At 38.9% G+C, this 23,785-nt stretch overlaps 1 long non-coding RNA gene across 1 annotated transcript in view; it reads right to left on the reverse strand.

Moving 5' to 3' along the window:
- Positions 1-17,699, reverse strand: part of LOC138402512 (uncharacterized) — a 61,776-nt gene extending 44,077 nt beyond the window's left edge. The window contains exon 1 of the long non-coding RNA XR_011236890.1: positions 17,583-17,699. This is a non-coding gene — a long non-coding RNA (uncharacterized lncRNA). The remainder of the gene's footprint in view (positions 1-17,582) is intronic.
- Positions 17,700-23,785: the final 6,086 nt, after the last annotated feature.

The raw sequence follows: 23,785 nt of genomic DNA on the forward strand, positions 1-23,785 counted from the left end.
ACACTTTGCGACATTTTTTCATAAAAAAATTGGATTCCTACTCCTCAATCCTGATGCTGCAGGGGTCCTATGGCGAGTGCAGCGACCATCAGCGCCTAATGGGCCAAGAGGCGCAAATATTAAAACATCGATGGGAGCTTCATATTCGTGCCTTTTGGTGTGGAGACCTTGGGGCCGTGGGGCCCGGGGCTCAAGTTCTTTTTGAGGAAATTTCGAAAAGGGTTATTGAGGGTTATCAAGGGTTAAAAAGAAGCCTATGTCACTCTCCAGGTTCTTAACTATACCCATACTAAAAATCAGGTCAATCCGTTGCTCCGTTGTGGCATGATTGAAGGACAAGCCAACAAACCAACAAACAAACATACTTTCGCGATTCTTATCTTTCTAAAAGTATTAAGTTTTTGTACTCTTATGTGCACACGTCCTTACAAAACCACAAGAATGAAACGCTGCTACATCGATCGACTCCATTATTGCATTTTTTCCTAATCGGTTTATTTAAACATTAACCAAATGGACTTATGTTTACACAACGGGCCCACTTTGGGGTGTTTTAGGATTAAATAAATAAAAAGACTTTTGCGGACATCTTTCTGTATCTAAGGATAAAAACTTGACTTAAAAAAAATTATAAATCGGTCCAGAAACCTCAAAAAAATCAGTGAACATACATTAAAAAAGGGCCGAACCACCTCCTTTTTGGAAGTTGGTTAAAAATTATCAAAAGTAGGTTCAATAATCACCAAGTGTAGTGATATAGAGCCTCAATAGCTCAACCGGTATAGGAGTGGACTGAAAACCGAAAGGTCGACGGTTCAAACCCCGCCCGTTGCACTATTGTCGTACCTACTCCTAGCACAAGCCTGACGCTTAATTGGAGAGGAAAGGGGAATATTAGTCATTTAACATGGCTAATAATCTTAAAAAAAAAAAAAAGTGTATTGAAATATACTCCTATAACCAAACTATCCTTCGTCTGGTGGGAGACTTCGGCCGTGGGTAGTTACCACCCTACCGGCAAAGCCGTGCCGCCAGCGATTTGGCGTTCCGAGGGGATTTGGCGATTCAAAGGGGTATGGATTTAATAAAACTGCCCTACCCCTTACAGGTTAACTCGCTTCCATCTTAGACTGCATCATCACATACCACTAGGTGACATTGCAGTCAAGGGCTAACTTGTATCTTAATAAAAAATAAAAGAACCTGCTGTATGGCTATATAATACTAACCCAAAATTCGAAAGCACACCATAAAATTTAGTTTAAATTCTGCACAAGTTGACAAAGCAAGTAGTAATTTTTGCTAACTACAAACAGTTCCGGGACGGCGGCAAGCGACAGGCTTTTGCTGCTGTCGCAAGCCTTCATTTGCAAGTTCACGCATCGCTGCTCAGCAGACCTATTCTTTAAGTCCACAGCTGCAATTACAACCCTGACGCAGCGACAAAATGTAACATATTTGAAACTGAAGCGAAGATTTTTGGTAACTCCAAACACAGTTTCAGGACGGCGGCAAGCGATAGGCTTTTGCTGCTGCCACAAGCCTTTATTTGCAAGTTCACGCATTCCTACTCAGCAGACCTATTCTTTAAGTCCACAGCCGCAATTACAGGCCTGACGCAGAGAAATATAACATGTTTGAAATTGAAGCGAAGATTTTTGGTAATTCCAAACACAGGTTCAGGACTGCGGCAAGCGACAGGCTTTTGCTGCTGCCACAAGCCTTTATTTGCAAGTTCACACCTCGCTACTCAGCAGACTTATTCTTTAAGTCCACAGCCGCAATTACAGGTCTGACGCAGCGACAAAATATAAAATATTTGAAACTGAAGCGAGGATTTTTGGTAACTCCAAACTGAGTTTCGGGAGGGTGGCAAAGGACGGGATTGTGCTGCTGTCGCAAGCCCTCTTGTGCAAATTCACGCATCACAGCTCAGCAGATCTAGATATTTTTAGGTCCACAGCCTCAGTTTCAGCACTGACGCAGCGACAAAGTTAAATATGTATATCGATTGTGAAACGTGGCAACACGTCCCATCTCAAACTTTTGACGATTTTACTTTATTTTGCTGAATTAAAATAAATGTCACACAGAATGTGAGAACAACCACTGAGTTTCTTGCTGATTCTTCTCAGTAGGAAAGGCATTCCTAACCAGTGGTAGATGCATTCGACAATTCAAAAGTTCATGTAAAATTTAATTCAGATACATATTAAAGATGTTTTATATTTTTTCCTGTTCTAAGTGCTGCAAAGAAACCCAGGGCAGAAGGAAAATATGGCAAATCAGTATCGTCAACGAAATCAACGACGAGCATGGCTTGTTAGAGAATAACACGGTGGTACTCCTCGCTGCATACGGTTTGTGTCTATTGTAACAGTGTGTACTGAAAACAGTCCTAAAAACTACTAGGTATTGAACAAAGGATTTTTGTTACACATTTTTTTGGGTTCCGTACCTCAATTCAATTCAAAAGGAAAAAAGGAACCCTGAAAAAACGAACACTTTATTGTCTATCTGTCTGTCTGTCTATCCGTCCGTCTGCCCATCTGTTTGTCTGTCCATCTGGCCATCGTGTCTGTCAAGAAAACCTAGGGTATTTCCCGTTGGCTTTGACCTAGAATCATGAAATTTGGTAGGTAGGTAGGTCTTATAGCACAAGTAAGGGAATAAATCCGAAAACCGTGAATTTGCTTTGCTGCTTATATCACAGAAAAAAAATTAAAATGTGTTCATGAACAAAAATATAAGTATTTTCAATTTTCAAAGTTAACTAACTATACTATGTGGGGCATCATAATATGAAAGGGCTCTACTTGTACATTCTAAAACAGGTTTTTATTTATTTTTATGCATAATAGTTTGTGATTTATCATGCAAAATGTCTAAAAAATATTACTGTTGTACGGAACCCTCGGTGCGCGAGTCTCACTTGCACTTGGCCGGTTTTTTAGGGTTCCGTACCTGAAGAGTTCCAACGGAATCCTATTACTTATCTTCCGCTGTCCATCCGTCCGTCTGTCTGTCTGTCAACGGACAGTATCTCGTGAACCGTAATATCTGATCGGATTCAACACGGCATCGTACCGGAATCGTTTTATCAGTACCCATATACACACACGCATACAGAAAACACACACGTACACACACTCACGCTTATCTATAATTTTAGTATATTAGGTATAGTATTAGGTGAGGTATAATATTAGGTTAGTTTTTAGGAAACTTGTAACTGCCTTTCTGCAACACAGGTTTTTTCCTAGTGCAGAGGGTAGGAAACTCGTTCTCTTACCTATAATTTTAGTATAATATTAGATATAATATATTAAGTCCTTAGTTTTTAAAAAACTTGTAACTGCCTTCTGCAATACAGGGTTTTCCTAGTGCAGAGGGCAGAAAACTTGTTTCTCGTGTCTAAATTCTAAATTCTAAATTCAAAATAAATTATTCTTATTCTTATTCTTCTTATTCTTGTTATAAATGCGAAAGTGTGTTTGTTTGTTGGTTTGTTGGTTTTTCCTTCAATCACGTCGCAACGGAGCAACGGATCGACGTGATTTGCATGGGTATACTTTACCTGGCGAGTGACATAGGCTACTTTTTATCCCGGAAAATCAAAGAGTTCCCACGGGATTTTAAAACCTAACTCCACGCGTGCGAAGTCGAGGGCATCAGCTAGTTAATTTTTTACGAATAGCAAAAAAAAGAAAATATTATAAAGAATAATTTTCCGTAACATTGTGTATGGAATTTCCATTTCTAACAATGATTTCCGCCTGCCCGCTTGAATGCAGAGAAATTGTATGAATGCAGAGATATTGTATGGCTGTAGAGATGTATGAATGGCGGCATTCATACATCGCGTCGATACTGAGGTATCTACGTGTTAGTACACTTTTCATTCATTTCAAAAGCTTTCGCGGTATGTAGGAAAATATTTTTTTTTTCCGTGCAATCTTTTTTCACGGTTGCTATATATATAACGGTATTTTTTCACGGTATAAAGCTTAGTTAGTATAATATTATAACTAGCGACCCGCCCCGGCTTCGCATGGGTGCAATGTAGATACTAATGTGGTGTCATTGAGGTTTTATTGCCTCGGAAACTCTCAAATGAGAGGATTTTTTTCCGACCTAATTCACATTATTTCAATTTCTCTAGGGAATTTTTTGAGAATTAAATTATAGCTAAACCTTCCTCTTGAATCACTCTATCTGTTGGTGAAACCCGCATTAAAATTCGTTGCGTAGTTTAAAAGATCTACGCGTTCATACATACAGACAGCGGGAAGCGACTTTATCTTATACTAGCTTATGCTCGCGACTTCGTCCGCGTGGACTACACAAATTTCAAACCGCTATTTCACCCCCTTAGGGGTTGAATTTTCAAAAGTCCTTTCTTAGCGGATGCCTACGTCATAATAGCTACCTGCATGCCAAATTTCAGCCCGATCCGTCCAGTAGTTTGAGCTGTGCGTTGATAGATCAGTCAGTCAGTCAGTCAGTCAGTCAATCAGTCAGTCACCTTTTCCTTTTATATATTTAGACTATGTAGAGTAGAGATGATACAGAATTGTAAAGTAAAGCAATATTTTATTACTAGTTGATGCCTACGCCTTCGTGCCTCCCTGGCACAGTGGTAAGCGCTGTGGTCTTATTAGTGGGAGGTACAGGGTTCGATTCCTAGCAGGGATTTGGAATTTTATAATTTCTAAATTTCTGGTCTGGTCTGGTGGGAGGCTTTGGCCGTGGCTAGTAACCATACCGGCAAAGCCGTGCCCCCAAGCGATTTAGCGCCTGTTTAGCTGTCTGTTTTACTTCAAAGAAAATAGAGATCCCTGTGAAACTTGTAATAGGCTAACCGTGCAAAGCCGGGGCGGGTTGCTAGTCTTCTGATATATAAAAATAAAAGATGACTGACTGACTGATCTATCAACGCACAGCTCAAAATACTGGACAGATCGGGCTGAAATTTGGCATGCAGATAGCTATTATGATGTAGGCATTCGCTAAGAAAGGATTTTTGAAAATTCAACCCCTAAAGGGGTGAAATAGGGGTTTGAAATTTGTGTAGTCCACGCGGACGAAGTCACGATCATAAGCTAGTCAAGTAATAAAATAAATAGACCAACTATTACAAATTATAATAGTAGTTTTTTAATTCAATAAAAAAATCCGCACATTCAACTAGGTATGAAATAAAGTCCTACTAGAAAAGGTAGCCTAGTGTATAAAATTAAACACATTCAGTTATTCAACATAGTTTGATGTCAAGGGTCATTTAGTAGATTGAGGCCTTTAATATCTGGTGTTTTTATTGAAAGTGCCTTTTGACCTAGATTTTTACGAGAGCTAGAAATACAGAACTGGAAATAGTCACGCTATGTTATGTAACGGCTGAGTTTAATTAAACTATTACATTTCTAAAAGACGTGATAGCCTAGTGGTAAATTTGGCCTATTATTTTAAAGGTCTTGGGTTCAATTCCGGGCACGCACCTTTTTTAAACCCATCCGATCAATCGATTTTGATGAAATTTGGTACAGAGATAGCTTGCATCCCGGGGAAGTCATAAGGACATAGTCTACTTTTGGTCCTGGAAAATCAAATCCAGCGTTCCAGTACGATTCCGTATAGAAACCAAAGGGGCAAGGGTTTATTAAAAACTGCTATACCCCATCCAGGTTAGCCCGCTTCCATGTTAGACTGCATCGTCACTTACCACCAGGTGAGATTGCAGTAAAGGGCTAACTTGTATGTAAATAAAAAAAAAATAAAAAAAAACATGTTATATAGATACTGTTCCATTTGAAAATTATCTTTACACCAACATAGCAATTGAGCCGTGATTCGCTTTCATGATCAGACTTCAATCATGTAATTGAGACTGGCTGTATTGATCGTTCTTTTGAAACCTTTCCATCAAATGCATCGCACACAGGGTCGGCTCTAGCCTATGTAACGCCCGGTTGCAATAAATAGGTACCCTGGTGCCCTCTAGTAGGCGAGTGATCAAAATATAATACTTAAGTTACGTTATATTAACGGAATTCTGCGCACCGGACACTTTCTTCAGGCATGGAAGCAAGGAAAGGTCATAGTCCTTCCCAAGCCTGGCAAAGACCACCGCCTGCCTGCAAGCTATCGGCCTATTACGCTGCTCTCTCACATAGCCAAGCTGTTTGAGCGGCTGCTGCTGCGAAGACTCGCACCTCATCTGCCCCTGCGCGAGTAGCAGTATGGGTTCCGCAGCAGTCACTCTACGACGCTCCAGCTTACAAGAGTGACTAACTATTTAGCCAGTGAACTTTACAGCCAACACTGCACCGTTGGAGTCTTTTTGGATATAGAAAAGGCATTCGACCAAGTGTGGCACGCTGGACTCCTGGGCGAAGCTTCTCAACACCACAATGCCGCCAGCGTTAGTGCGAGTAGTGGCATCATTCCTACAAGACCGAAGATTTTATGTCTCAGTGGAAGGCGAGGACTCTCAATCGCGCCCCATACAAGCCGGAGTTACTCAAGGCAGCTGTTTGTCACCGCACTTATAAACGGACGACATACCCACTCTCAGCGACCATCTGCGCCAGGGTGAGGAGAATCTGTTGGTCCTGTGTGCGGATGACAGTGCAATCTTTGCGTCGTCCTATCATCAGATCGTAGAAAGCACCACAACAGTTAAATTTTCTCCAGTGATCGGAAATTCGGGTGCAAATGGTGCAGTTATTATTAACTAGCTGATGCCCGCGACTTTGTCAGCGTACATTTAGGTTTTTAAGAATCCCGTGAGAACTCTTTGATTTTCCGGGATAAAAGTAGCCTATTAGGTATTATGTCACACAGGTCTTTGACTATATCCATGGACCATGCAGAAAATCACCACAATCCTGCTTCACGGCTTTAAAACGAAAGATATTAATAGTCTATTTTTCTTATGTTCCTTTAATTTTCAAGTCTATTCACCAAAAATCTGATTACCTAAATTGGATCTACGAAGCCATCTTAGAGTAAAATAACGAAGAGTATAAAGAAAGTTCTGTCGAATGTTCTAGAGAATCTAGACCCTTGAGTCGTAGACGATCGTCTGAAGGTAATCGAGACTAAGGTCACGAATGGGCAGTAAAACTACGCACTTTATGATTTTCAGTAAAGATTGCGTTTCGTTCGCTCGTGAAAAAAATTTGGAGGGAATAGACGATAGGCTATGGTATATTAGTCGAGAAAATCGAAAGGTTTCTGAAGGTTTCAAGCGTAAACTAGATGATGCCCACGACTTCATCTGCGTGCGTGGATTTAAGTTTTTAAAAATCCCGTGGGAATTCTTTAATTTTCCGGGATAAAAAGTATCCTATGCCAATGTATTAATGTACGAAACTTTATCAAGATTGATTTATTAACGGATGGGCTGTGTTCAGCAGAGTATTATTAAAATCCCACGCGGCTCTGAGTTTGACAACTACTGTACGGATATTCATATGGTTTATACCAATAGAAAGAAGACTTATATCTAAGAAGGTAATCGGCTGTAATTTAAGTTTTTTTTTTAAATTAACCACTACTGTGATGATAATGAATTGAGGCGGAAAAAATTGTACCGTCGCGCATGTCGTCGAAGCTTCCATGATATGCGCTGCGAAAATAACTACACGAAAACGTAGATTCCTCCTGCATTGATGACAAAAATAATGTACAATGGAATAGTTCCTCTCAAGCTTCTATAAACTTTTATGAATAAGACTGATGTTTTGTATGAAAGGTTAACTAACACCTTATAAGTAGGTACTTTAAAATCTATAAATCGTGTGAGGTCGATGATTTTTGTCAGACCTAGCACAGACTACAGTTTATTTGGACTGCAAATTGTAAACAACAGTCTCAGTTTTTATCAATTGCTTTGGTCTAAAAGTGTGGTGTAAAATGTTCACATAAGACAGACAGACAACAAAGTGATCCTATAAGGGTTCCTTTTTTCCTTTTGAGATACGGAACCCTAAAAAAGCAACCCGTGCGAAGCCGGTACGGGTCACTAGTTAAAGAAATGTATAGTGAGACTGTTCGCACGGGTGCTCACTTATGTATCGCGCCGGTACAAATCGGATGCGCGGGAGTGGATTTATTGGATAAAGGTGCCGCCACTCGTTGAGTAGCACTTATGCTCATAAAGCGTAACTAGCTGTTGTTCAGATTTTAACCGCTCTCTTTACGGTATAATTTTTGTTCCTTTGAAAAAAGTAACGGCTTCACTACACTACACTACACAATTTTGGAAAGACGCGTTTTTTGGACTTTTCACATTTCATTTAAGTAGATCGGTAATGTTCGGTAATGTTCGGTAATGTTCGGTAATGTTCGGTAATGTTCGGAACACCGTTATGGTGTTCGTACAAATTTTCAGCTCTATGCGTATTATTTATAACCTTACCTCTATTTTTGTGGTATATTGACCGGGCTATTAGTTTATATTTTGTTTTCTTCTTCTTTATATGCCCGTCTTAATTTCGACGGTATCGTTAGTTTTAATTACCTAGAAAAAAGGGATTCAGTATACTCAAAAAAATCCAATTTCATCCAATTCCATCGAACATTGTGTTCGTGTAACATTCACTATTTACGCAGCGCACGCCACGGAAGCTCAAAGATGAGACGATTTTTTTCACATTATTACAATTTTCGAAGGGATCTCTAATTTTCTCAACAAAAAAAAATTTTTATAGCCTTCGTCACTCAGGAATAATGTAGCTTTCTACTGGTGAAAGAATTTTGAAAATCGGTTCAAGTAGTTCCTGGGATTACCCCCTACAAACAGACTTACCTCTTTAGTTTAGATAAGACCCGACCCGATGACGCTAAGTGGACACCCAGCTATTAAATTACAAATTCCCACAGCAGAAAAATAGCCGTCTAAATTGTTAGAAGAACCTCAGCAAGTCGCGCAGAAGCGATTTGTCTCTATTTTAGTTTAAAATAAAAATGAGCTCGCCGCGCTGGTTTCTGGGCCAACTGAATATGATGACAAACGATCTAACAGTTAAAGTTTAACTAGCTAACGAGATTCCTCGACTCCTCGGGACTCGCAAGTTTAATGCGGTTTACTGAGTTGCGCGGGAACGCATTTAGAATTCATTAGGAATATTCAAGTATCAGTGAAAACAAGATGAGTGGTGCAAGCGGAAAGGCTGTTTTCGATACATAGGATGTGCATGGCGCTTTAAACCTTCTGGAGTTAGGTTCGTATTATAACTCATTGTCTGTTTGCGGTAACAATAAGGTCCTATGTGCCACATACGTCTTGAGTTTACGTCTCTGCGGTGCTCCAGGCTTTCCAACGAGCCAGTTAGTTTGGAATCGTTCACAAATCGAACAGCCCGCCTTTGGATCCAATCAAATGGAAGGAGTTGGTACTGGGGTGCTCCGGCCCAAAGGTGAGAGCAGTACCTACTCCATGTGTGGGCGGACTTGCGCTTTATAGAGGTGCCTAGTACATGGGTTACTTTTTATCCTGGAAAATCAAATTTTTCCCATGGGACTCTTAATCATGCATGCCTGAGAGTTCTACAAAAATTCAATCAAGTACTTTGTATTATTTTGTGACCCTGCCATAATAAATCCCTTCAAGTAGACGTTCGTTTATTTAGATTTTATATATACAACCTTGAGAGAGCTTAGTTGGAAAAGCTTGGAATTCTAATACCTTTGGAAGAAGGCAATTTATCAAGATTGTGACTTAGTATTAGTTTGTTGGAACTAAATAAAAACCTTGTTAAGTACACCAATATTAGATTCCCTAGTTACTTTTGCACGTGACTGTGACGTCAAGCAAATTGGAAAAGGTTACAGCAATATAGACAGACATACTGACAGAAACATTTTGTCCATTTATGTATATCTTACTAGATGATCCCCGCAACTTCGTAGATATTTTTTAAATATTTTTGAAGAATTTTCCGACACAAAAAGTATTGTATGTCCTTCCTCGGGCTGCAAACTGTCTCTGTAATTTAGTCAAAATCAGTTAGACAGATAGGCCGTAAAAAGCTAATAGACAGACAGACACACTTTCACACATTCACTATATATTTTTTCACATATTATTTAATAGTCACGACTGAAAACATGATCCATCTATACTAAATATTATAAATGCGAAAGTGTATTTGTCTGTCTGTCTGATTCATATGAAATCTGATACAGAGGTAGCTTGCGTCTCGGAAATTGTCATAGGCAACTTTTTCTCGGAAAATCAAAGAGAGAAACGAAGTCGCGGACATCATCTAGTTTTTTATAAAGTGTGGATTGAAATTAGGCGAGTTTTGGCTAATGGTGTAACGACATTTTCATCTTCTCGGCACACTTTTCACCGTCGACTAAAATAAGAGAGGATATTATTAAAATAAAAATCAAACAGAATCCGCAGATTACGAAACCGCTTACGTAACGCTCGGTCGTAAGCGGAGCGGACGTAACGCTTGCCAGAATCTGCTTACTTTCAATTTTTTCTCAATGTAATTTTTACAAATCGGAATTGAATTCGATTCGAAACATTTTCCGAGACGACAGCTGTTTGGGCCTTGAAAGTATTTTTGTTACAAAGTAGAATTGACTATGAAAGGAAACGATCGATTTTTACAGGGATTTGACGTTGACGACCTACTTGAAATATAATTATTTTAGTAGCCCCTAAGATAAGTTATGGACTTATATTAGACCATTTAGGAGTGCCATTTAAGAGGGATTTTTTTATCATAAAACTATAGCTGACCCGGCGAACTTCATACCGCCTAACAGTCGATTCTTTAATTTTTTTTAATAGTTTAAATTTTTCTCTCCGTAACAACCATCCTCGTACTTCAAGGAATATTATAAAAAAAAGAATTAGCGAAATCGGTTCAGCTGTTCTCGAGATTTGCGATCAGGAACACATATTTAGCGATTCATTTTTATATATAGAGATGGGATGAAAGTTTGGATGAAAGTCTTTTAAAAAAAATTTAGTATTTTAAAGTAACATCGATGAAAATTAAGTATTCAGGCTTTCGGTTAAGAATTAAAAATAAGTATATCACGATTTTAGAAAATTCTACTGCCAAGAGGGATGAAAGTTTGTATGAAGGTCCGTCATTTTTCAAGTTATTTCCATGAAAATTGATATTTGGGTTTTCGATAACACAAAAGAAAAAATACGTAGGTAGGTACCTATTTCAGGATTTTTGAAAATTCTATCCCGCAAAAAATTAACCAGCCCTTCTGTCACCAGATGAGCACTAAGACTTTATGGTCCATTAATTATTATACTTTGTTTTTGGTCTTTTACCAAAATAAATAAAATTACATGTGTTTATTCATGAACCTTCCCCCCCCCCCCCCCCCCCACACACACACACAGCTTCACAGCAACACAGTCGCACCGTACAGCGATCCATCAAAATCGGTTGCATGTGTTCGCATGACAAACGCGCGCTTAATCTCTAGCTTAGCATATAAACCCAATGCATAACAATTTGTCGCCAACCTACTAACGATTTAGCTAACAGGTAAATCGTAAGGGAAGTTAGATTTCTCGCACTAAAAAGGTTTGGGTTCGATTCCGGTTGAGAAAGTTTTTTAAAGGTCGTTTTCGTCGTCGCCGGTTCGATGCCGCGTAGAAACTAAAGGAAGTCAAAGTCAAAGAAAAATGATTTATTCAAAATAGGTAATGAATTACTCTTTTTGATAGTCAGATGTTCGATTTGTAAGATATAGTGGTGATAATTATTACGCAAACTTAAAACTAAAGCTACGAAGGTTCCAAACGCGCCCAGGTCTAAGAAGAGCCCACAACAAACTGAGCATGGGCAAAAACAGGGGCATGAGTTTAATAAAAATTGGCATACCCCTTCCAGGTTAGCCCGCTTCCATCTAAGACTGCATCATCTCTTACCACCAGATGAGAATGTAGTAACTTTTGACGCCTGCCAATGATGTTGAAGCTTCGACGTTTTGTTACAAGTGCCCTAACAGTCGTGAACTGTGGACCCAGATGAAACGCTAAGATTTGGAACACCCTTCCAGCATCAGTTTTCCCCTCCAGTTATAATATGGGTACCTTCAAGTCAAGAGTGAATAGGCAATTCTAGGCAAGCGCGCTCCATCTTAGGCTGCATCATCACTTGCTACCAGGTCTGATTGCAGCCAAGCGCTAGTCTATAAATTAAAAAAAAAAAAAAACAAAGTGAAACACCGAGCAAAAACGTAAACCCCACGTCATACATTTTAAAATTAGCATTGCAAGTGCGTCCTTCAGTCAATGTCAAATATGATAGAGACGAGATTATTTTTGTGCCCACAGTGCCAAAGACTAAGAGCCAGGGCGTGCCAGACCGTCGTCATTTTATAAAAGCTGAAAGCATCTGAAAAGCTAAAGCAAGTTTATCTGCGTATTGTCCCCAACACATGGAGGAACGATTTTCTTCGGAATAGTACTTATTAACGGTGGTAATAGGTGTCTGTCAGGGGGTTGCCACGATTCTAAGTGTCTGGCAACGCATGACGTGATATCTTATCTAAATATATAAAAGGATTGACTGACTGATCTATTAACGCACAGCTCAAACTACTGGAAGGATCGGGCTGAAATTTGGCATGCAGATAGCTATTATGAAGTAGGCATCCGCTAAGAAAGGATTTTTGAAAATTCAACCCCTAACGGGGTGAATTAATATGGGTTCGAAATTTGTGTAGTCCACGCGGATGAAGTCGCGAGTATAATTATGTAAATAAAATACATGTACCTACCATAATATTCGAGCAAAATAAATGGTAAAAAAAGACACCATGATCCAAACTTCACAGTCACTGATCGTTACTCCCCGTTGGGGACAATACGCAGGTAAACTTACAGCTTTTATATAATAACGAAGGTCTGGCACGCACTGGCTCTCTCTACCACAACTGCGACGATTTTAAATTTGTCAATTCAGTGTTGGCACAGGCGGAAATTAGGCCGGATGTTGTTTATTTTGTGCTGTTTCGTAAGATGTCGCATCTGCGGTAGATTGCGACATCTATCTGGATTTATAAATCACTAGCTGATGCCCACGGCTTCGCCCGCGTGGATTTAGGTTTTTGAAAATCCCGCGGAAACTCTTTGATTTTTCTGGATAAAAAGTCACTTTCCATCAGGTCTTTATCTATACCCATGCAAAATTCACGCCAATCCGTTGCACCGTTGCGACGTGATTGAAGGACAAACCAACAAACCAACAAACAAACACACTTTCGCATTTATAATATGGACACTTACTGACTAGCTTATGCTCGCGACTTCATCCGCGTGGACTACATAAATTTCAACCCCCTATTTTACTCCCTTAGGGGCTGAATTTTCAAAAATCTAACCTCTTCACCGCAAATGAAACCAAACCTTTACATAAACTGGTAACTTGATGGTAATCTAACATAAATGGTAACGGGGTTGTAACCAAGTAGTAACATAAATGAATCGCAGTCAAAACCACTAAGTAACTAACCAGTAGGGTTAGGAGGTACTTAGTATGAGATTTTATACCTCACCAACGTTGATAGAATTCGAGCGTCGAAAGACTTCAGAGTTAATGTAAAATGGACCTCAAAAACTTTGTTTTAAATCTTGAGTTTATCTAAGCACATACAGCAGTGCTCTAAGCGGAAAAGTTCGACGACCTCCCTGGCGCAGTGGTGAGCACTGTGGTCTTAATAGTGGGAGGTCCCGGGTTCGATTCCTGGCAGGGGTTTGGAATTTTATAATTTCTAAATTTCTGGTCTGGTCTGGTGGGAGGCTTCGGCCGTGGCTAGTTACCACCCTACCGGCAAAGCCGTGCCGCCAAGCGATTTAGCGTTCCGGTACGATGCCGTGTAGAAACCAAAGGGGTATGGGTTTAATAAAAACTGCCATACCCCTTCCAGGTTAGCCCGCTATCATCTTAGACTGCATCATCACTTACCACCAGGTGAGATTGCAGTCAAGGGCTAACTTGTATCTGAATAAAAAATAAATAAAAAAAAAAAAAAAGTTGTGAAATAAAAATCAGTGGCACAAAACATTTGAATACCACCAATTTTCCACTACTATCACACGCACCAGTATAACTAACGATGAAGACAATGCCAGTAGGTACTACCGGATTTGACACCTCCACGAGCAATGGTGAGTCCATCGTACACAGCACGAGGGCCTTGCCTACTGATTCGCTAACTCAGTTTCTAACACCTAATGATAACCATCGAGCTCATTTGACATTTATTTTTAATCGATTGAAAGTTTTCTACCAAAAAATATTTTATTATCACTCAATAAAGCAGCAATCTAGAACGAACCAATGCCAAATGAGCTCGGTGGACATCATTCAGTGATAGACACTGAGCGAATCATCCTGCAAGTCCCAACACAGAACCAAGATCTTGAGATCCTTAAAATGGCCGATGACAACTTCAAAAACGTTTCCAGAGAAGCAGCCAAGGAGGCCATGTACCGAGGCCCGTACCCCTGTCTTGACCTAGACAAACGAAGAATGCCTCACTACTGAATTTTTGACTTTAAATCAAAGACTTGAGTTCCATTTTACTTTGACGTTATTATGTTTGAGCGCTCGAATTCTATCAACGATGGTGAGATGTTAACTCTTATACTAAGCCCACAGAGGTGTACAGAACAGTTATAGGGTTTAATTAGGTCGGGAGCGGAGTCCTGAGGGATTTATTACCATAATATACGACAAGGAAAAAAGGAATAGGAATGAGTAATACCGCGTTAGAATTAACCGAGTTTCTCCCTATATGCCGGCTTTCTTGACTTATTGTAGCCAAAATTGTATTACATAATATAAAGATGTCTACCCAAAGATCTGACTGCTATTTTACGCAAATAATTAAAATTTATGGATTATATTACTAGCTGATGCCCGCGACTTTGTCCGCGTGGATTTAGGTTTTAAAAATCCCGTGGGAACTATTTGGTTTTCCGGGATAAAAGTAGCCTATGTCCAGTGGCGTGCGCAGGGTTTAAAGTCAGGGTAGGCATTAGTTAGGCAGGAACCTGTTTACTGGCAGGTAATAATGTAAAATTTGCATTGAGCTATTACAACTGGGGTAAGCAGTGCATTTATGCCTCTATGACCTGCACGCCACTGCCTATGTCACTCTAGACATAAATTATGAGCTTAATATGGGGTAGTTATTTCGAAATTACAGACAGACACGTCAATTTTATTTATTAGTATAGATATTACACCCAAGTCATGATTTTGATGTCCGCGATTTCGCCGGCATGAGCTACGTTTTTTGAAAAATTCTAGATAGACAGACAGACGGACAGACCGACAGACACACTTTTGCATTTATAATTTAAGGATTTATGGTTGGTTGCAATCACACTTGATTAAATTAAACGAACAAAGTGCAATAAATACTCGCTAACAACTACACTCGGTCTCGCAGTGACGTCGCCAATGGACGCGTAAATCAAACCGACGCACGCGCATGATTCATTATACGTGCGAGTTTATTAACATGGCATATCACAGCCAATTGCTTTGCGACACATCGCACACCTACATCTAAACTGAGACCACTAAAAAAGGGTGATTTTTCAGGAGGCGAATTTTTTTTTGTGACTTAAGTAAATTAATTTTAATTTAGATCATAAATAGTTTGTGAAATGTCATTGTATTGTATATAAACAAGGGCTAAGAATCAATCCTTTTTACCGAAAATCCATATTTTTGAGTTGTTACACTTTAGGGTGGTGACTTGTTCATGATAAACTTGATGTTGATCCATCAAAACAAAGTCGAGCCAAAATAGTAACAAAATATTTAGGTACCTTATCATACAAAACTGGAACAAGTCAAAATATCTCGAAGTTTTAAAGCAGAAAATTCACCAACACTACAACTCAAAACTGACGATTTTTGAGTTGTCTCCTTTTTGATCTAGGTGTACAACATGTGTGAGGTTTATTTGAAACAAAGGGTTCAGTTTGTGCCATGACGTCATAGTCGTACCTATAGCGTTTACGTGAGCTGGATGACATGCCGTGCCGTGCCGCCAAGCGACTTAGCGTTGCAGTACGATGCCGCGTAGAATCCGATCAGGGGTTCCCAAGTTAGACTGCATCATCACTTACCACCAAGTGAGATCGCAGTCAAGGGCTAAAGTGTAATGTGAAGAGTCATGGAAGGGGTCATGGAAGGGTCATAATTCGCAGCAATGAGGGTTACGATACAGTCCGAAAAACAGATCTATGTTATGGTTACACGGTCATCGACTTGAATGTAAATGCACTCATAATCGACACCGTTCACTCATAATCATTCATTCACTTGAGCTCGTTAAAGCGAACGACAATAAACAACATGGCCGCCCCTTGATGAGCGTAAATCAGTTTAACACAATAGATACTCTATCTGTTTCATTAAAATATTAGGTAGAATTTTTTACTGAACCTACATATAATGTAGGTATAAGAAATCAATAATATATTTGAAAATATAATATAATATAATATAATGTAATATAATATAATATAATATAATATAATATAATATAATATAATATAATATAATATAATATAATATAATATAATATAATATAATATAATATAATATAATATAATATAATATAATATAATATAATATAATATAAAAATTAATCACTAAATGTGTTGCTCATCGCAAATCTTCTTCTTCTTCTTCTTCTTATTTAGCTTTATGGCATCGCAAATCTTACAATATTCCCTGAAGTACGAGGATAGTTCTTACGGAGAGAAAAATTTAAAAAGATTCCTGAAAAAGAATCGACTGTTAGGCGGTACGAAGTTCGCCGGGGCAGCTAGTATAATATTATTATAACAATATGCTTGAATATTAATTAACAAAATGAAAAATACGACTGTCCTGCTATATTTAATTAAAAAAAATTATGGCCTGGTTCACTGAGCATGGTGTCAGGATTCTCACGATATCACATACAACTAAATCTGTTCAAGCATTTAGAAGTTATGGTGGGATAAAGAAACTCACTTACTGCATACATACCTACATGAAACCTGAAAACATAAATACAACTTTTTCGGACAGGACTATTATCATTTATACCTAATTAGAAGTTATTTCTACAAAACACGACCCTAGGTTAAAGTAATTCAACTAACACAATTATTAAGTACGTTACGTTTAAAACTTACAAAAAAAAACAGAATACCAGAACAAACAATAAAAAGTGTCAATTATTTGCATAAAATACAACCGAAAAAAAAATCGGTCGTATAGGGTTCCGTACCATCGTATAAGAAATAACACTTCTTTTTTAACTTTTACGGCGGCAATTTTGAAATTTTGTAAGCTATTTCTTGTTATGGAGGCGATAGTAACACACATTCTGTAAAAATTTCAGACTCTCTACCTATTATGGTTAACGCGATACAGACAGACGGACGGACAATGTAGTCTTAGTACTACGGAACCCATAAAAACAGACAGAACCAAAACAAACAATAAAAAGTATATATTTGCATAAAATACTACCTTTCACCTAACACAGTTACCTACTACGCTAGGTTTAAAACTCACCTAAAGTAAAAACAAACAATCACAACAACGTTCACAAAGGTAACACAACACAACACGTCACAATCAGCTGTTCACAACACGGTTCACAACCGGCCCGGTGTGTACCCGGCCCAGGCGCGCCGGCGACTGCCGCGTGTCGCCCCACGCGCGCTCTGTGCGGATACTACTACGAACTTTAAGAAAAGTTCGCTATAACTTTACGAAAACTATCGCTATTGTATTTAAATAAATAAATAAACTTTTATTTCAGGCATAAGTACACCCATAATTGTGTTTTAGTGCAGAAACAATTACTTAACCTATGTTAGTACCTACTTAATACTTATTACTAGCTTAAACTTAACTTAACAGCTTAAAAAAAAAAAAACTACAAAGACTAAAACTAATCCGAGAGGGAGTCTCTTTGCGCCTATGTGCGCACCATGATGTAACCACAAATTCACGATTTTCAGATTTTTCACCGAATGTCTGCTATAAGACCTACCTACCTACCAAATTTCATGATTCTAGGTCAATGGGAAGTACCCTGTAGGTTTTTTTTTTTTTTTAATAATAAGAATCTAATAGAATAATATCTAATTTTTTTTTAAAGAATAAGATAGACAGACAGACAGACAACAAAGCGATCCTATAAGGGTTCCGTTTTTCCTTTTAAGGTACGGAACCCTAAAAAGCGTATTATTTTACCAGCAGTTCTTTTCATGTCAACCAGTGCTTTGGCCTTCTTTCTAAAATCTATGTATTTAAAATAACAAATAATTTTCGAGTGGAAAGTGTCGAGTGTGTTAATGAGTGTGTGAGTTTGTAGTAGGTCTCCCGAACGTAAATTTTACACGATACTGAAATTTTATTAAGGCTTCCTACAGAACGGCTGTGTGGAGTTATTGTGTGCCACTTGGCATTCTTCTTGTTAACGGCTTCAGCTGGATCTAGTGGAGCGGCTCGGGTTATCTCGGATATCTTTCTTTTGTAGTGGCTGAGTTAACCGTGGTTATTTCTGAGACAAGTTTATACAACGAGATTGTAGAAAATCAAACTATCTTCATCGTGATATATTTTTTTAAAGCCCAGATTTACAAATTATCTGATAACTAGCTCGTGACTTCGTCCGCGTGGACTACATAAATTTCAAACCCCTATTTCACCCCCTCAGAGGTTGAATTTTCAAAAATCCTTTCTAAGCGGATGCCTACGTCATAATAGGTACGTGCATGCCAAGTTTCAGCCCGATCCGTCCAGTAGTTTGAGCTGTGCGTTGATAGATCAGTCAGTCTGTCCAGTCACCTTTTCCTTTTATACATTTAGATTAGTATCAAAAAAGTGAAGTAACTAGGCAAAGGCAAGTAAAAAGCATTTTAAGTTGCAAAACGATATAAAAAGATATTCAATCCGAAACCCCTTGTTTATAAAAGAGAAATTAAAACCCGTATGACCTACTTTGTACACATAATATGGGTCTAGATTTTCCTAGAATTTTTAGCAAAAGCTAGGTACTGTGAAAACATCATGTAAAGCGGTTTGTTAGTTGTATTGCTACTATTCTACGAAACCTTCCTACGCTGTGTGTTAGAGATATACCATGTGAAAAGCTTTTTCATATTATAATGCTAGTTTACTAAAAGTAGCATGTGAAAAATCATGAAGAAAAATCTCACAAAGTTTGGAAATTATTAAATTGAATCCCGCTTTATTGTTTAAATTTCGCTTGCGCACGGTCGTCGACTCGAGCTAAAGAGCGCCCGAGCGAGAACACTGGCATCGATGCGTGTAAGAAAGAGAAAAACATCCAGCTAAATAAGTAAAGTAAACAATTGTTATTCGTTTGCTTAAATCTCACGTAAAGCGAATTTTTGCAAATCAAAAACTTAGCGTTAATGTCATACTACCTAAACACAATCCAACCATTAATTGCCTCGTTTTGTACTTTTAGTGATTTAGAATTTTTCTAACCCGCAGTTAAATTAAATTAAATTAAATTATATTTTATTTAATAAGGCGACAGATACCCATATTTTGTTAGTAGGGACAGATAATGCTTAAAAACTAATGTTAGTATAATCATTTTATAATTATTTTATTTTTACAGCAGCTATCATAATAGGGCGCAAACAATAAGATCTTGGGATCACTTTCAAGCCCTCGTCCGGTCAACACTCTGCGTATTTACCGGACGAGAACTTGAATGAAATGCTGGAGAATTGGCGTATCCAGCTTTCCCGCCATCATATTCAGGATACTGTTTGAGCTCGAACGCAGCCTTGCCAGGATGGATGACGTCCTTTTCCTTATTAGGGCATAGAAATCATCCGTTCGTGCTTAAGTATAGCATGCAAAACTCGGGTCAATTGCCCGCCTACGACGCAGCATTGACTCCGAGTAGCCTACTTTTACAACGTTCGTTGACGTGTAGTGTCAGTCTGCTGATGTTTTATTTGCAACTAGCTTATGCTCGCGACTTCGTCCGCGTGGACTACAAAATTTCAAAACCCTATTTCACCCCCTTAGGAGTTGAATTTTCAAAAATCCTTTCTTAGCGGATGCCTACGTCATAATAGCTATCTGCATGCCAAATTTCAGCCCGATCCGTCCAGTAGTTTGAGCTGTGCGTTGATAGATCAGTCAGTCAGTCAGTCAGTCATTCAGTCAGTCAGTCAGTCAGTCACCTTTTCCTTTTATATATATAGATATATTGTAAATTTTTACCAAATTTATAGGGTTTTTCAATATTTTTTTCGCATTTTTTTGTAATATCTTCCAGTAGTTTGAGCTGTGCGTTGATAGATCAGTCAGTCAGTCAGTCAGTCATTCAGTCAGTCAGTCAGTCAGTCACCTTTTCCTTTTATATATATAGATATATTGTAAATTTTTACCAAATTTATAGGGTTTTTCAATATTTTTTTCGCATTTTTTTGTAATATCTTATCAGTAATCATCAGTAGGTACTATCACCTGTCTTTGTCTGTGCGTTCTGCGTTCTGCGTTCCAGCGTTCTGGTTACACTCTGTATGTGGGAAAATTCACCTATGAAATATAAGCACTAGGTAAGTAGATAGGTATATAGATCTTGATTATAATTCCTGTAGCAAACGATTTTAAGTGCGTACATTAAAAAATCACTTAGCGTGACAAATCGCCTGTGAAAATATTGGGAACAAAAATAATCATTCAGCAAATGAAAATCAAAGTCAAAGTCAAAGTCAAAACGTTTATTCAAAATAGGTAAAAAAATACGCTTTTTGATAGTCGGTTTGCATTTGTAAGATGATACCTTTGGCTACCTTTTTGTTTTTGTAATATCTCCACTGTTTACCCATATTCGCAATAAAGAAATTTGAATTGAATTGAATTGAATTGAATGATGATAATTTTTACGCGAACTTAAAACTAAAGCTACAAGGGTTCCAAACGCGCCCAGGTCTGAGAAGAGCCCACAACAAACTCAGCCAGGTATTTTTTGAATTAAAATGATTTTAAAGTAGCAATAATGCCCATCTCTACTGCGTATCGCTCGTTTGGTCAAAGCTTTTCGTTTACCCAAGGGCTGAAATAAAAACATTGCAATACCGTGAAGAGAGCCTTTTACTAGAATTTCACTCTTTACTTCGCCTCTCATACAAATATTTTGTTTAGTTATCCCTTTTATGTACCTACCAAAATAGTTGAATGGCTACAAACTGTTCCAAATAGCAATTAGTGCGAGAGGGCTAGGTTTTTTCTACGAAACGTTAATTATAAATATTATGTCTAAGCAAAATGTTATTACTTAATTAATTAAAATATTACAATAAAACTTAAAGCTAGCCTTACTTAATTAGGGCCAGTGTGGTGGACTAATGGCCTGAACCTTTCTCATTATGAGAGGAGACGGCCGTGCTCAATAGCGGGCCAGTGATGGATAGATCATAGTGAGGATGATGATATTGCTCCTGCCGGGAATCAAATCCACTGTCCATTCATTAATAAACAGTGCCTACTACTTTTTTTGTAAATTCAGATACAAGTTAGCCCTTGACTGCAATCTCACCTGGTGGTAAGTGATGCAATCTAACCTGGAAGGAGTATGGCAGTTTTTATTAAACCCATACCCTTTGGTTTCTACACGGCATCGTACCAGAACGCTAAATCGCTTGGCGGCACGGCTTTGCCGATAGGGTGGTAACTAACCACAGCCGAAGCCTCCCACCAAACCAGACCGGAAATTTAGAAATTCTAAAATTCCAAACCCCTGCCGGGAATCGAACCCGGGACCTCCCACTAATTAGACCACAGCGCTTACCACTGCGCCAGGGAGGTCGTCAAAATGCCAGGGTGAGGTGTCTAGGCCACGTTATGCCACGTTATCAGCCTCTCGCCACTTCAGTATAAACGGCGCCTAATTGTCATTCCACACTTGGAATAATTGTCGGCGCTATGCTAATGTCAGTGGAAGTATTCGCCTTATCTGCGTGATGTATTGGGCCGCTTACCGCACGCGATCTGAAAAGAATTTCCTCTATCTTAGTGATTTTTGCTTATTAACTTGTGAGGTAGGTTATAGGTAGTTGAAAGAAAAAAGATAAGATAGAAAACATAAGGGTGATATTTCCTTACTTATAAAATACTAGCTTATGCTCGCGACTTCGTCCGCGTGGACTACAAAATTTCAAAACCCTATTTCACCCCCTTAGGAGTTGAATTTTCAAAAATCCTTTCTTAGCGGATGCCTATGTCATAATAGCTATCTGCATGCCAAATTTCAGCCCGATCCGTCCAGTAGTTTGAGCTGTGCGTTGATAGATCAGTCAGTCAGTCAGTCAGTCATTCAGTCAGTCAGTCAGTCAGTCACCTTTTCCTTTATATATATATATATATATAAGACTCCTAGTTCAAAGTCATAATCGCGCACCAAGGGTTCCGTACTCGGGTATTGTTTTGGACATTTTGCACGATAAAATCAAAAACTACTCTGCAAAAAAATAAATAAAAATCTGTTCTAGAATAAACAGGTAAAGCCCTTTCTCATGATACCCCATTGATTTGATTTGATTTGATAAAATCCCGCGGGAACTCTTTAATTTTCCGAGATATATATCCCATGTCCTTCCCCAGGATGTAAGCTAACTCTGTACAAAATTTCATCAAAATCGGTTAAACTGTTGGGCCGTGAAAAGCTAGCAGACAGGCAGACAGACCGACACACTTTCGCATTTATAATATTAGTATGGATTAACAAATATATTTTTTTCGATGTAACCACAAACCCACGGTTTTCGGATGTAGTAAGTACTTTATCACTTCACTAGATTGGATTTTGGAACTAGGTGGGTGATTGAATAGGTTAGGTATATATTACAAGAATGTGTAGATAATATTCCCGATTTCCCACGTCGAGGCGGCATCGCAGACACTAGACACTAGACAGGCACAATGCCCGAGAGACAATAGCCTTTCTGCGCGTGTGATTCCTCCACAATACGCGCCCAGCAATACTACGCGTTCCAGGTGGCTTAATGAACTGACGTGAGTCGCAACTTGAAATTCATCGTCATTAACCCATCGCTTGAGGAAATGCTGATCGATCTTAACTGTTCTTCTAGCTTTCTTGAGATGAACATAGGCAAAACGAAAGTCATGTTTAACGAACACGTTATCTCAAGACCCGTCACCGTCAGAAATGTCAGCATCGAAGTTGTTCAAGAATATGACTACCTCGGCCAATATACAACTCGGTAGAAAAAACTTCGACAAGGAGGCTGACAGAAGAATTCAGCTGGGCTGGGCAGCATTTTCAAAGCTACGACAGGTCTTCGAATCGTCGATACCGCAAAGCCTTAAGAGTAAGACTATAAGGTCTTCAATGAGTGTGTCCTACTTGTGATGACATATGGAGCGGAAACGTGGACACTGACAGTTGGCCTCGTCCACAAACTAAAAGTCGCTCAGCGAGCTATGGAGCGAGCTATGTTGGGTTAACTCTCAGGGATAAAATCCGGAAAGAACAAAAACGACCGACATAGCTCAAAAGATTAGCGCGCTGAAGTGGCAATGGGCAGGTCATGTATGTCGCAGAACTGACGGCCGATGGGGCAGTCGTGTTCTGGTATGGAGACCGCGTACCGGTAAGCGCAATGTGGGACGTCCTCCAGCCCGATGGACCGATGACCTAAAGAAGGTGGAAGGGAGCGGATGGATGAGGAAGGCGGAGGAACACATGAAGTATTACA

This window comes from Maniola hyperantus, chromosome 6, assembly GCF_902806685.2.
Source record: "Maniola hyperantus chromosome 6, iAphHyp1.2, whole genome shotgun sequence".
Taxonomy (NCBI): domain Eukaryota; kingdom Metazoa; phylum Arthropoda; class Insecta; order Lepidoptera; family Nymphalidae; genus Maniola; species Maniola hyperantus.